This window comes from Hyla sarda (assembly GCF_029499605.1).
Source record: "Hyla sarda isolate aHylSar1 chromosome 2 unlocalized genomic scaffold, aHylSar1.hap1 SUPER_2_unloc_6, whole genome shotgun sequence".
Lineage (NCBI taxonomy): Eukaryota > Metazoa > Chordata > Amphibia > Anura > Hylidae > Hyla > Hyla sarda.
In genome coordinates, this window is record NW_026607613.1 from 124,721 (window position 1) to 140,359 (window position 15,639).

The window sequence follows — 15,639 nt, forward strand, 5'->3', positions numbered from 1 at the left end:
TGCGATGTTGGAAATGATCAGATCCAACAAGGCATCACTTCTTGTTGGGTCCTCCACAAACTGGCCCATAAAATTATCCTGCAATAAATTTAGGAATTGTCGCCCCTTTGTAGTTTTAGCCAACCCCGGACCCCAGTCTATATCTGGATAGTTAAAATCTCCGATTATTACCACTGTACCTGCCCGAGCGGCCTTCTCTATTTGTTTATGAAGCCGAATTTCTATCTCTTCAGTGATATTAGGGGGTCTGTAGATTACCCCAAATATTATTTTTTCAGTATTTCCCTCCTTTTGTAATTCTACCCACAGTGATTCCACCTCCTCAAAATCATCACACACTATGGCATCGTTCACACTGACTTTCATACCACTTCTTACATACAGACAGACTCCACCACCTTTTCTGTTCATTCTATCCTTGCATCGCCGCAGCCTCCGGACGGGTAAGTGGACGTCGGCGCCCGGTCCCCAACGTCGCCGCAGCCTCCGGATGGGTAAGTGGACGTCGGCGCCCGATCCCCTTCGGTTCCCCATTCTGCCCCGCCTATTGTGGGTGGGCAGGACGGGGAAAACAAAAGTTAACCCCCCCCGCCCTCGGTCTGCTATTGGTGGCCACCTCTGACGATCAATAGCAGACCAATAGCAGGGATAGGAGAGGTGGCAACCCTGCCACCCCACTCCTATGCCTACAGGGGGATCGTGGGTGTCTTAGACAACCGCAATCCCCCTTCTATTCCGGGTCACCGGGTCACAATAGATCCGTATGACCCGGAATCGGCGCAAATCGCAAGTGTGAATTCACTTGCAATTTGCGCCGATCGCCGATGGGGGGGTCTGATGACCCCCCTGGGCATTTGCGCAGGGTGCCTGCTGATTGATATCAGCAGTCACCCCGGCCCGGTCCCTGCCCAGCGCGCGGCGGAGAATGAAATTCCCTCGGGCGTATGGATACGCCCTGGGTCCTTAACCCCTTAAGGACCGAGCCCTTTTTCACCTTAAGGACAATAGACCCGTATGACCAGGAATAGGCGCAAATCGCAAGTGTGAATTCACTTGTGATTTGCGCCGATCGCCGATGGGGGGGGGGGATCTGATGACCCCCCTTGGCATTTGCGCGGGGTGCCTGCTGATTGATATCAGCAGTCACCCCGGCCCGGTCCCCGCCCGGCGCGCGGCGGGGACTGAAATTCCCACGGGCGTATGGATACGCCCTTGGTCCTTAAGAACCAGGACGTCAAAGCGTATCCATACGCCCTAGGTCCTTAAGTGGTTAAACACTAACCTTGAGGTTGGGGAAATTTGCCAGATTTGTAAATTATTTCTATTTAAAAATCTTAATCCTTCCAATACTTATCAGCCGCTGTATTCTACAGAGGAAGTTATTTTCTTTTTGGATTTCTTTCCAGTCTGACCACATTGCTCTCTGCTGACACCTCTGTCCATGTCAGGAACTGTCCGGAGTAGGAGACGTTTACTATGGAGATTTGCTCCTACTCACAGAGAGCACTGTAGTCAGACCGAAAAGAACTATACAACTTCCTTTGTAGCATACGACAGCTGATAAGTACTGTAAGGATTAAGATTTTTAAGAAGTAATTTACAAATCTGTTTAACTTTCTGGCACCAGTTGATTAAAAAAATAAATAAAAATGTTTTCCCCCGGAGTACCCCTTTAACGTAACACCTGTAAATTCTGCACTACGAATATCAGCAGCCACTGAAGAGAGAGGTCATCCAACAACTGAAGTCCCCAAAAATCTGCCACTAAATCCCTCAAGCAACCATTCAGCCCCAGTCCAGAACCATCTGACCGGACCACAGGGACCAGTGTGGAGGAGAACAGGGTCCAGGCTGTAAAATAGAAGAACACCGGAGCAGCCAGATACACTGACTCTAAGGCTGAGCCTCATACTTCTACCGAAGCTGCAGAGTTATAGGGGAACTGTAAAAATGAAAGTACTACAACCCAACTACAAGAAAAATAAAAGAAGTGATCTGATTGGTTGCTAAGAGCAACTGGACAACATTTCCTCTCCACAGGTACATTTCCCCGATTGTCTTCATATTTAGGATGAGAATCTACTGACAAAGTGAGTAGCCAACCATTTCTGGGCATAAAACTCTGTAAGAGACAGCAGTCTGGGGGCGTCTGTGGTGGACATGAAGGAAGGGGGGGGTCCAGGGAAATTGAGATTTGACGTCTGCAGCGAGCGCTTCTCACTGAGCGACGGGTCTCATCCCAGGTATTGCAGGGGGACCCCCCACGATCAGCTACTTATCCCATAACCCATGGATAGGGGATAAGTTAATTTTTGTCATAGTTCTCCTTTAATTGGCCAGAACACACCCAAAATCGGTCCCAGCCAAACATTGCTTTGTCTCCTGTCATTTCTCCCAGCTGTTTTTTGTCTACCTGCTTGTAAGGCATGCCTACACTCTCTAATTCCTTAAAGTGGTACTCCGCCCCTAGATATCTTATCCCCTACCTTAAGGATAGGACAAAAGATGACTGATCACTGGGACCCCCGCGATCTTCATGCAGCACCCGGCGTTCCAAATAATATATTTAGAACTCTGGGTTCTCGTGGTGCGGGTCGTGACCTCACGCCACACCCTTTCCATTTATGTCTATGGGAGGTGGTGTGATGTCACAAGAAGGTGTGACATGATGTCACGAATCCCACCACAGGAACCAGTGATCTAAACATACTATTAAGAATTTTGGTTGCTGCATGGAGATTGCTGGGGTCCCAGCAGCAGGATCCCCATGATCAGACATCTTATCCCCTATCCTTTACATAGGGGATAAGATATCTAGAGGCGGAGTACCCCTTTAAGGGACAGTTCATGTACCCAAAAGTTGATCCTTTGCAACCGTATGACCCCTAGCAAGTTCCCTGCATGAGTCCCATTCATCAGAAAAAGGCTTGTGCATGGAACTTGCTGGGTGTTCTACGTTTGCCTCATAAACTGCACCACCCAGCACCAGTTGCCTCTCTCCGCACCGCATTATGCAGATCGTGCAGGAGAGCAGCTTTGGTCATCCATGTTTTGCTAACTCTATTTTCACACACAGAAATAAATAAATGAGTCGAACAAGTCAAAGAACAGTTTAAATAGAGGGGAACTTTATTTATTATTTATTAAAATGTTTGTGTAGGGGACTTTTTGTAACCTCCCATCACTCACAAAGAGCGTACAGTAACTAATACTCAGGACAGGAAAAACCTCCAGAGGGGAGGAAACCTGTAGGGAATCCATGGCTACTGTATGGCCCTTCCTCTGGGCATACTAAAGGAGGTTACCTCTAGAATTTGGGCAAATGTTTCTGTGTATGTGCATGATTCCTAGGCCTGTGCCTTCATCCAACGTCTTGCTGTAGGTCCCGAAATGCTACTCCATGTCCTGGAAATAGTGCATCTAAGATAGGGGACAAAAAAGATAGATTATTTACATGTTTATCATAGAAATGCACATGGAACTGCACTAAAGACCTTTTGGACAAAACAATGTAACACTTACCAGTCACAGTCATGTGCATGACTTTGCATTCCCGTGTCCCTACACAGTGTCCAGCACCGGCCCCTCACTGATGAACAGGACCAGTGTTATTTCTGGGGCTATGCCTTCATCCAACGTCTTGCTGTAGGTCCGGAAATGCTACTCCATGTCCTGGAAATAGTGCATCTAAGATAGGGGACAAAAAAGATAGATTATTTACATGTTTATCATAGAAATACACATGGAACTGCACTAAAGATCTTTTGGACACAACAATGTAACACTTACCAGTCACAGTCATGTGTATGACTTTGCATTCCCGCGTCCCTACACAGTGTCCAGCACCGGCCCCTCACTGATGGAGAATGAACAGGAGCCGTGTTATTTCTGCTCAGTGCTGCTCTTTGGTGGACAATGGTTATGACATCACATGTGTGACACGCTGTTACCTCCTGGGAGTTCTATTTCAGTAGTGCTGCTCTCTGATTGGCTGAAAATCAAAAAAGCTTTCTAGTACATTCTGTATGACTGTTATCTAAGGTTTTTGACAATTTTTATTAAAATGGCGCTACTCCCTGTGGGTGCGTTATATTTGTTTCTCCTAACCAGATATTCTGTATAAGTAATATCATTTGGTGGCCCCAACAGCCTGGGCCCATGGGTTTCTTACATAGATCAATGCTACTCCGGTAGGCTCAATGAGCAGCGCTGGCCGCCGGGACGTCTGACGAATGATGTCCCTGATGTTGCGGTCTGGAGCGAAGGATGTCACTAGTCAGACGTCCCATCAGCCATTGATTTAAAGTGGTCGTGGCTCCTGCTGCCAGTTCAAGATCAGACACCATGGCCCTAGATTGACATACTGCAACACCGATCCCCTGTGGCTGCCCACCTGTTGCAAAACTACAACTCTCAGCCTTCGGCTGTCAGGGCATGCTGGGAGCAGGGGCGGATCCAGAGTCGCGTCTCGGGAGAGGCGCTATTAGAGCATTTTGTGTTGGCGGACAGAAGATTACGGAACTTACAATATTATTAAATGTATCATACAGTCCTAACCTTGTTTAAGACTCTTAGGCCGTGCTCATATGTCAGAATAATAATCAAATATACCAATTGCCACAGAATGGGAAAGTGCTAAGGCTCTATAGTGAGGAGAATACGCAGTGATATCAGTGACTACAGGTGACGTCTTATCATTGTGTATTCTCCTCACTATAGAGAAGACTTCACCTGTAATCACTGATATCATTGTGTATTCTCCTCACTATAGAGATCAGTGATTACAGGTGACGTCTTCTCTATAGTGAGGAGAATACACTATGATATCAGTGATTACAGGTGACGTCTTCTCTATAGTCTTTCCTTATCTAATTCAGATGGTAAATACCGCCAGGATTTGTTCCAGCTAAATCTTCTCTCTGCAGAACTTGATGCCCAGACGTCTCCTCACTATGCCAACGCATTCTGATCCTCTATATGAAAACAATAATTATTATAATACTGCCAAACACTGTATTCTTTGAATATAATACTGGCACACACCCTCCTAATATAATTCTGACATACTGTACCCCCTGAATATACAACACACTGTACCCTCTGAATATAATACCACCATACACTGTACCCTCTGAATATAATACTACCACACACTGTGCCCTCTAAATGTAATACTACCAAACACTGCACCCTCTGAATATAATACTATCACACGCTGCACCCTCTAAATATAATACTATCACACACTGTACCCACTGAATATAATACTAACACACACTGTGCCCTCTAAATCTAATACTACCACACAGTGCATTCTCTGAATATAACTTGCTGTGCTGTAACTACCCTCTGAGTAAAATGACGTAATGTATTGTGGCCCCTAAAAAACGTACCACCCCAGAAATTCCTCACAATATACACTATACTTCTGAAAGGCAAAACACTCTGTGCCTTCACATATAGTGATAATGCCCCATCTTGTGCCCCTACATATAATATGACCCGTCCTGTTCCCCCACATAATAATGCCCTCTGTGCTGTGCCCCTCACATAGAATGCTCCTATCATGTGCCCCACACATTTAATGCCCCCTGTGCTGTGCCCTTCACATATAATGCCCCCATTCTTTGCCCCTCACATATAATGCATCCATCATGCGCCCCTCATATATAAAGCCCCCATCATGCGTCCCGCACATATAATGCCCTTATCATGCGCCCCTCACATATAATGCCCCCTGTGCTGTGCCCTTCACATATAAAGCCCCATGTCCTGTCCACTCAGGGGGCATTATATGTGAGGGGCACAGCACAGGGGGCAATATATGTGAGGGGAACAGCACAGGGGGCAATATATGTGAGGGGAACAGCACAGGGGGCAATATATGTGAGGGGCACAGCACAGGGGGCATTATAAGTGTGGGGTACATAACAGGGGGCATTATATCATATAATGCCCCCCTGTGCTGTGCCCCACACATATAATGCCCCCTGTGCTGTGCCCCACACATATAATTTATATGTGTGGCACAGCACAGGGGGCATTATATGTGAGGGGCACAGCACAGGGGGCATTATATGTGAGGGGCACAGCACAGGGGGCATTATATGTGAGGGGCACAGCACAAGGGGGCATTATATCATATAATGCCCCCCTGTGCTGTGCCCCACACATATAATGCCCCCTCTGCTGTGTGCCCCACACATATAATTTATATGTGTGGCACGGCACAGGGGGCATTAGGTGAGAGGCACAGCACAGGGGGCATTATATGATATAATGCCCCCTTGTCCTGTGCCCCTCACATATAATTCCCCCTGTGCTGTGCCCCTCACATATAATGTCCCCTGTGTTGTGCCCCTCACATAATGCCCCCTGTGCTGTGCCACACATATAAATTATATGTGTGGGGCACACAGCACAGGGGGCATTATATGTGAAGGGCACAGGACAGGGGGCATTATGTGAGGGGCACAGCACAGGGGGCATTATATGTGAAGGGCACAGGACAGGGGGCCCCCCTGTCATGTGCTCTTCACATATAATGCCCCCTGTGCTTTGCCCTGCAGACCAGGGACGTGCACAGACATTTTGAAGGGCAGGGGCTCAAGTAAAAAAGAGGGCACTTTTCATAATTTAAAAAACATCTGCCAGACTTAATGGGCAGATGTGCTGCGGCCCAGGGACACAGTGGACTCCCGCCAGGCTTTCTCGACATTCTTAGCCCCCATAAAAGTTGGTGTTTTTGTAAAATCGAGTCAAGAACAGTTTCTATGAAGGTCTGCCATGTGTATATACACTTTGGCTGTGCTGTCATTCTTATTTACCGAAAAGATATGACAGCTGCCCTATAATATACTGTATTATAGAGGAGATTTATCAAACCTGTGCAGAGAAAGAGCGGTGCAGTCGCCCATAGCAACCAATCAGATCATTTTGCGGAAGGATTTTCCTCTGCAAAGGTTTTAATAAATCTCCCCCTATATGCCCCCACCTGAGCTCTATATGACAGAACCCAGCACCCATCACCAATCACCCATCCCCAATCACCCAGCACCAATCACCCAGCACCAATCACCCAGCACCCATCCCCAATCACCTAGCACCAATCACCCAGCACCCATCCCCAATCACCTAGCACCAATCACCCAGCACCCATCACCAATCACCCAGCACCAATCACCCAGCACCCATCACCCATCCCCAATCACCCAGCACCAATCACCAATAACCCAGCACCCATCACCCATCCCCAATCATCTAGCACCAATCACCCAGCACCCATCCCCAATCACCCATCACCCATCCCCAATCACCCAGCACCCATCACCCATCCCCAATCATACAGCACCAATCACCCAGCACCAATCACCCAGCACCAATCACCCAGCACCAATCACTCAGCACCCATTACCCAGCACCCATTACCCAGCACCAATCACCCAGCACCAATCACCCAGCACAAATCACCCAGCACCAATCACCCAGCACCAATCACCCAGCACCAATCACCCAGCACCAATCACCAATCACCCACCTTATGCAGGAATCTCCACACAGCTCTGGTTCTTACACTGAAGAGATGGACACCACACTAATATATGCTTACAGTCTACAATATACTAGAGTTGGCAAAAAAAAATAATTATAAATATACAAAGATGGCGAGGAATAGCACAGCATACAGAATGGAGGCAGGGAAGCTCCGCCTCCATTGCGCACAAGACTGACTTCGCATACTAGCAATGTGGGGCAATACCTAGAAAATGGAAAGACCAATTTTTGTATACTGCACTGTAACCTAGTATATTGGGTTTAGTGCGAGTAAACAGCCTGTCAGTTTCCCTTTAATTATATACCGTACCTCCCCTTAATTCCCTATATACTGTGCCACCATTGATCTATTAATTCCCTATATACTGTGCCACTATTAATGAACTATATACTGTGCCACCATTCATCTATTAATTCCCTATATACTGTGCCACCATTAATGAACTATATACTGTGCCACCATTCATCTATTAATTCCCTATATACTGTGCCATCATTCATCTATTAATTCCATATATACTGTGCCACTATTAATTAACTATATACTGTGCCACCATTCATCTATTAATTCCCTATATACTGTGCCACTATTAATTAACTATATACTGTGCCACTATTAATGAACTATATACTGTGCCACCATTCATCTATTAATTCCCTATATACTGTGCCACCATTCATCTATCAATTCCCTATATACTGTGCCACCATTCATCTATTAATTCCCTATATACTTTGCCACTATTAATGAACTATATACTGTGCCACTATTAATGAACTATATACTGTGCCACTATTAATGAACTATATACTGTGCCACCATTCATCTATTAATTCCCTATATACTGTGCCACCATTCATCTATTAATTCCCTATATACTGTGCCACCATTAATGAACTATATACTGTGCCACCATTCATCTATTAATTCCCTATATACTGTGCCACCATTAATGAACTATATACTGTGCCACCATTCATCTATTAATTCCCTATATACTGTGCCACCATTAATGAACTATATACTGTGCCACTATTATTTAACTATACTGTGCCACCACTAAGGGTGCATTCACACGTGCGTATTTTCTGCTGCAGATCTGCTGCAGATTTGCTTTAGCAGATTTCTCTTCCCATTGTCAATGAGAAGCAAAATCTGCAGCAAAAATAGGCACACTTGAACGCACCCTAAGGATCTACACACAGTGCCAGCATACATAAAAATATAATGTTCCAATATAATGAAATATATGCTGTGCTTCCATAAATTCCCTATATACTGTGCTTACATTCCTCTATTAATTTCCTAATAATGTGCTTCATACAATAAATACAAGCACATAACATAAAGGCACATACAGTACATAGGTAATATACACACATACAGTACATAGGTAATATACACACATACAGTACATGGGTAATATACACACATACAGTATATAGGTAATATACACACATACAGTGCATAGGTAATATACACACATACAGTGCATAGGTAATATACACACATACAGTGCATAGGTAATATACACACATACAGTGCATAGGTAATATACACACATACAGTACATAGGTAATATACACACATACAATACATAGGTAATATACACACATACAGTACATAGGTAATATACACACATACAGTACATAGGTAATATACACACATACAGTACATAGGTAATATACACACATACAGTGCATAGGTAATATACACACATACAGTACATAGGTAATATACACACATACAGTACATAGGTAATATACACACATACAGTACATAGGTAATATACACACATACAGTACATAGGTAATATACACACATACAGTACATAGGTAATATACACACATACAGTATATAGGTAATATACACACATACAGTACATAGGTAATATACACACATACAGTACATAGGTAATATACACACATGCAGTACATAGGTAATATACACACATACAGTACATAGGTAATATACACACATACAGTACATAGGTAATATACACACATACAGTACATAGGTAATATACACACATACAGTACATAGGTAATATACACACATACAGTACATAGGTAATATACACACATACAGTACATAGGTAATATACACACATACAGTACATAGGTAATATATACACATACAGTACATAGGTCATATACACACATACAGTACATAGGTAATATACACACATACAGTACATAGGTAATATACACACATACAGTGCATAGGTAATATACACACATACAGTATATAGGTAATATACACACATACAGTACATAGGTAATATACACACATACAGTACATAGGTAATATACACACATACAGTACATAGGTAATATACACACATGCAGTACATAGGTAATATACACACATACAGTACATAGGTAATATACACACATACAGTACATAGGTAATATATACACATACATAGAGACACTGACACATACATACAACATGGAATATATACTAAAAGATATAGCCAATAGGCACATCATACATACAGGTACACACATACAATCACTCACAGATATACACACACATACATAGATTTACTTGCTCATATATATATATATATATATATATATATATATATATATATACACACACACACACACTTATATACATACATACATACACATACACAGACAGATTCACTTGCTCACATATATATATATACACACACATACATACACACATATATACACACACACATATATACATACACACATATATACATGCACACACATACATACACATATACACACACATACATACATACACACACATACACACATATATACATACACACATACATATATACATACATATACATACACACACACACATATACACACATACATACATACATACATACATACATACACACACACACACACACATATATACATACATACACACACATACACACATATATACATACACACATATACACATACATACACACATATATACATCTTCCAGCTTGTGTGGTGTAAAGAAGGCTCTAATACTACTATGTGAGACTGGCGTGCGAATGTTCGCATATGCGAAAATATGCATATGCTAATTTTCGCATATACGAATTTTCGCTTATGCTGATTTTTGTATATGCTAATTTTCGCATATGTTAATTTTCGCGCACACGAATATTCGCATATGCGAAAATAAAACAAGAATATTACGAATATGCGAATATTCGCAAATATTACGAATATTCGTCCATATATTCGCGAATATTCGCGAATTCGAATATGGCCTATGCCGCTCAACACTAATACACATACATACACACATAGATTCACTTGCTCACATATATACATACACACACACTGACATACAATCACTCACATATATACATACACACACACTGACATACAATCACTCACATATATACATATACACACACTGACATACAATCACTCACATATATACATATACACACACTGACATACAATCACTCACATATATACATATACACACTGACATACAATCACTCACATATATACATACACACACTGACATACAATCACTCACATATATACATATACACACACTGACATACAATCACTCACATATATACATACACACACTGACATACAATCACTCACATATATACATACACACACACTGACATACAATCACTCACATATATACATACACACACACTGACATACAATCACTCACATATATACATACACACACACTGACATACAATCACTCACATATATACATATACACACACTGACATACAATCACTCACATATATACATATACACACTGACATACAATCACTCACATATATACATACACACACTGACATACAATCACTCACATATATACATATACACACACTGACATACAATCACTCACATATATACATATACACACTGACATACAATCACTCACATATATACATACACACACACACACTGACATACAATCACTCACATATATACATACACACACTGACATACAATCACTCACATATATACATATCCACACACTGACATACAATCACTCACATATATACATATACACACACTGACATACAATCACTCACATATATACATACACACACACTGACATACAATCACTCACATATATACATATACACACACTGACATACAATCACTCACATATATATACATACACACACTGACATACAATCACTCACATATATACACACACACACACTGACATACAATCACTCACATATATACATATACACACACTGACATACAATCACTCACATATATACATACACACACACTGACATACAATCACTCACATATATACACACACACACACTGACATACAATCACTCACATATATACATATACACACTGACATACAATCACTCACATATATACATATACACACACTGACATACAATCACTCACATATATACATACACACACACTGACATACAATCACTCACATATATACATACACACACACTGACATACAATCACTCACATATATACATACACACACTGACATACAATCACTCACATATATACATACACACACACTGACATACAATCACTCACATATATACATACACACACACTGACATACAATCACTCACATATATACATATACACACACTGACATACAATCACTCACATATATACATATACACACACTGACATACAATCACTCACATATATACATACACACACTGACATACAATCACTCACATATATACACACACACACACTGACATACAATCACTCACATATATACATATACACACACTGACATACAATCACTCACATATATACATACACACACTGACATACAATCACTCACATATATACATACACACACACTGACATACAATCACTCACATATATACATATACACACACACTGACATACAATCACTCACATATATACATATACACACACTGACATACAATCACTCACATATATACATACACACACACACTGACATACAATCACTCACATATATACATACACACACTGACATACAATCACTCACATATATACACACACACACACACACTGACATACAATCACTCACATATATACATACACACACTGACATACAATCACTCACATATATACATATACACACACACTGACATACAATCACTCACATATATACATATACACACACTGACATACAATCACTCACATATATACATATACACACACTGACATACAATCACTCACATATATACATACACACACTGACATACAATCACTCACATATATACATACACACACACACACTGACATACAATCACTCACATATATACATATACACACACACACTGACATACAATCACTCACATATACACACTGACATACAATCACTCACATATATACATATACACACACACTGATATACAATCACTCACATATATACATACACACACACACACTGACATACAATCACTCACATATATACATATACACACACACACTGACATACAATCACTCACATATACACACTGACATACAATCACTCACATATATACATATACACACACACTGACATACAATCACTCACATATATACATACACACACACACACTGACATACAATCACTCACATATATACATATACACACACACTGACATACAATCACTCACATATATACATATACACACACTGACATACAATCACTCACATATATACATACACACACACTGACATACAATCACTCACATATATACATATACACACACTGACATACAATCACTCACATATATACATACACACACTGACATACAATCACTCACATATATACATACACACACACTGACATACAATCACTCACATATATACACACACACACACTGACATACAATCACTCACATATATACATACAAACACACTGACATACAATCACTCACATATATACATATACACACACTGACATACAATCACTCACATATATACATATACACACACTGACATACAATCACTCACATATATACATACACACACACTGACATACAATCACTCACATATATACATACACACACTGACATACAATCACTCACATATATACATATACACACACACTGACATACAATCACTCACATATATACATATACACACACACTGACATACAATCACTCACATATATACACACACACACACTGACATACAATCACTCACATATATACATACACACACTGACATACAATCACTCACATATATACATATACACACACACTGACATACAATCACTCACATATATACATATACACACACACTGACATACAATCACTCACATATATACATATACACACACTGACATACAATCACTCACATATATACATACACACACTGACATACAATCACTCACATATATACATACACACACACACACACTGACATACAATCACTCACATATATACATATACACACACACACTGACATACAATCACTCACATATATACATATACACACACTGACATACAATCACTCACATATATACATACACACACTGACATACAATCACTCACATATATACATACACACACTGACATACAATCACTCACATATATACATACACACACTGACATACAATCACTCACATATATACATATACACACACTGACATACAATCACTCACATATATACATATACACACACTGACATACAATCACTCACATATATACATATACACACACTGACATACAATCACTCACATATATACATATACACACACTGACATACAATCACTCACATATATACATATACACACACTGACATACAATCACTCACATATACACACACACACACTGACATACAATCACTCACATATATACACACACACACTGACATACAATCACTCACATATATACATATCCACACACTGACATACAATCACTCACATATATACACACACATACACACACACACACACACACACTGACATACAATCACTCACATATATACATATACACACACTGACATACAATCACTCACATATATACACACACACACTGACATACAATCACTCACATATATACATACACACACTGACATACAATCACTCACATATATACATATACACACTGACATACAATCACTCACATATATACATATACACACACTGACATACAATCACTCACATATACACACACACACACTGACATACAATCACTCACATATATATACATACACACACTGACATACAATCACTCACATATATACATATACACACACTGACATACAATCACTCACATATATACATATACACACACTGACATACAATCACTCACATATATACATATACACACACTGACATACAATCACTCACATATATACACACACACACACTGACATACAATCACTCACATATATACATATACACACACTGACATACAATCACTCACATATATACATATACACACACACTGACATACAATCACTCACATATATACATATACACACACTGACATACAATCACTCACATATATTTACAGTTACTTACAGTAAGGGCTGCTTAGACTGGTTTGTGGCCGGACATGTTGTGGGCGGGGCCTCCCTCTGCCTCCTCTGCTCCTGTCTCCTCCGTGTGGAGAGAAGCAAAGAAATGGCAGATAATGACACGGTGAGTGGCGCCCCCTTGCTGCAGGGAGGGCACAGCACCCTCCATTAAACCACATACAAATCTCCAGCAATGGATCCTTTTTACTTCACTTGTCAGCCTGAGTCTGCACCTCCTTTTGTGAGGGCACTAGAGGGGCAGGTGAGGAAAAGGGCAGGGGCTCCAGCCCCCTTTCACTCCTATGTGTGCACGTCCCTGCTGCAGACCCTCATTAAATATTCCCTTTTCTCTGACCCCCCTCCTCCTAACAGTGGCGCATATCCTGTTTCCATAATCCCCTGAACCCTGAGCATACCCTTACTTACAGTATGCAGGCCGCAGGGACGGGTCCTCCAGGCGCCGGCGCGATGATGTGACGTCATTGCGACGGCCTTTAGTAGATCTCGTCCCCGCAGCTCACACGCTGTGTACTCACAGTGTGTGTGTAAGGTTAGTGCAGTGTTTCCCAACCTTTTTCGGGTCGGGGCACACCTCGGAAATTTTTTTTTTCGCGG

At 41.1% G+C, this 15,639-nt stretch overlaps 1 long non-coding RNA gene across 1 annotated transcript; it reads right to left on the bottom strand.

Moving 5' to 3' along the window:
- Positions 1-3,128: 3,128 nt before the first annotated feature.
- LOC130298389 (uncharacterized) lies at positions 3,129-15,110 on the bottom strand. The gene is made up of 5 exons (XR_008849775.1): positions 15,029-15,110; positions 4,889-4,973; positions 3,790-3,856; positions 3,523-3,687; positions 3,129-3,420 (listed from the first exon to the last, which is right to left on the bottom strand). It is a non-coding gene; the product is annotated as an uncharacterized LOC130298389 (long non-coding RNA).
- Between the last annotated feature and the right edge of the window lie 529 nt (positions 15,111-15,639).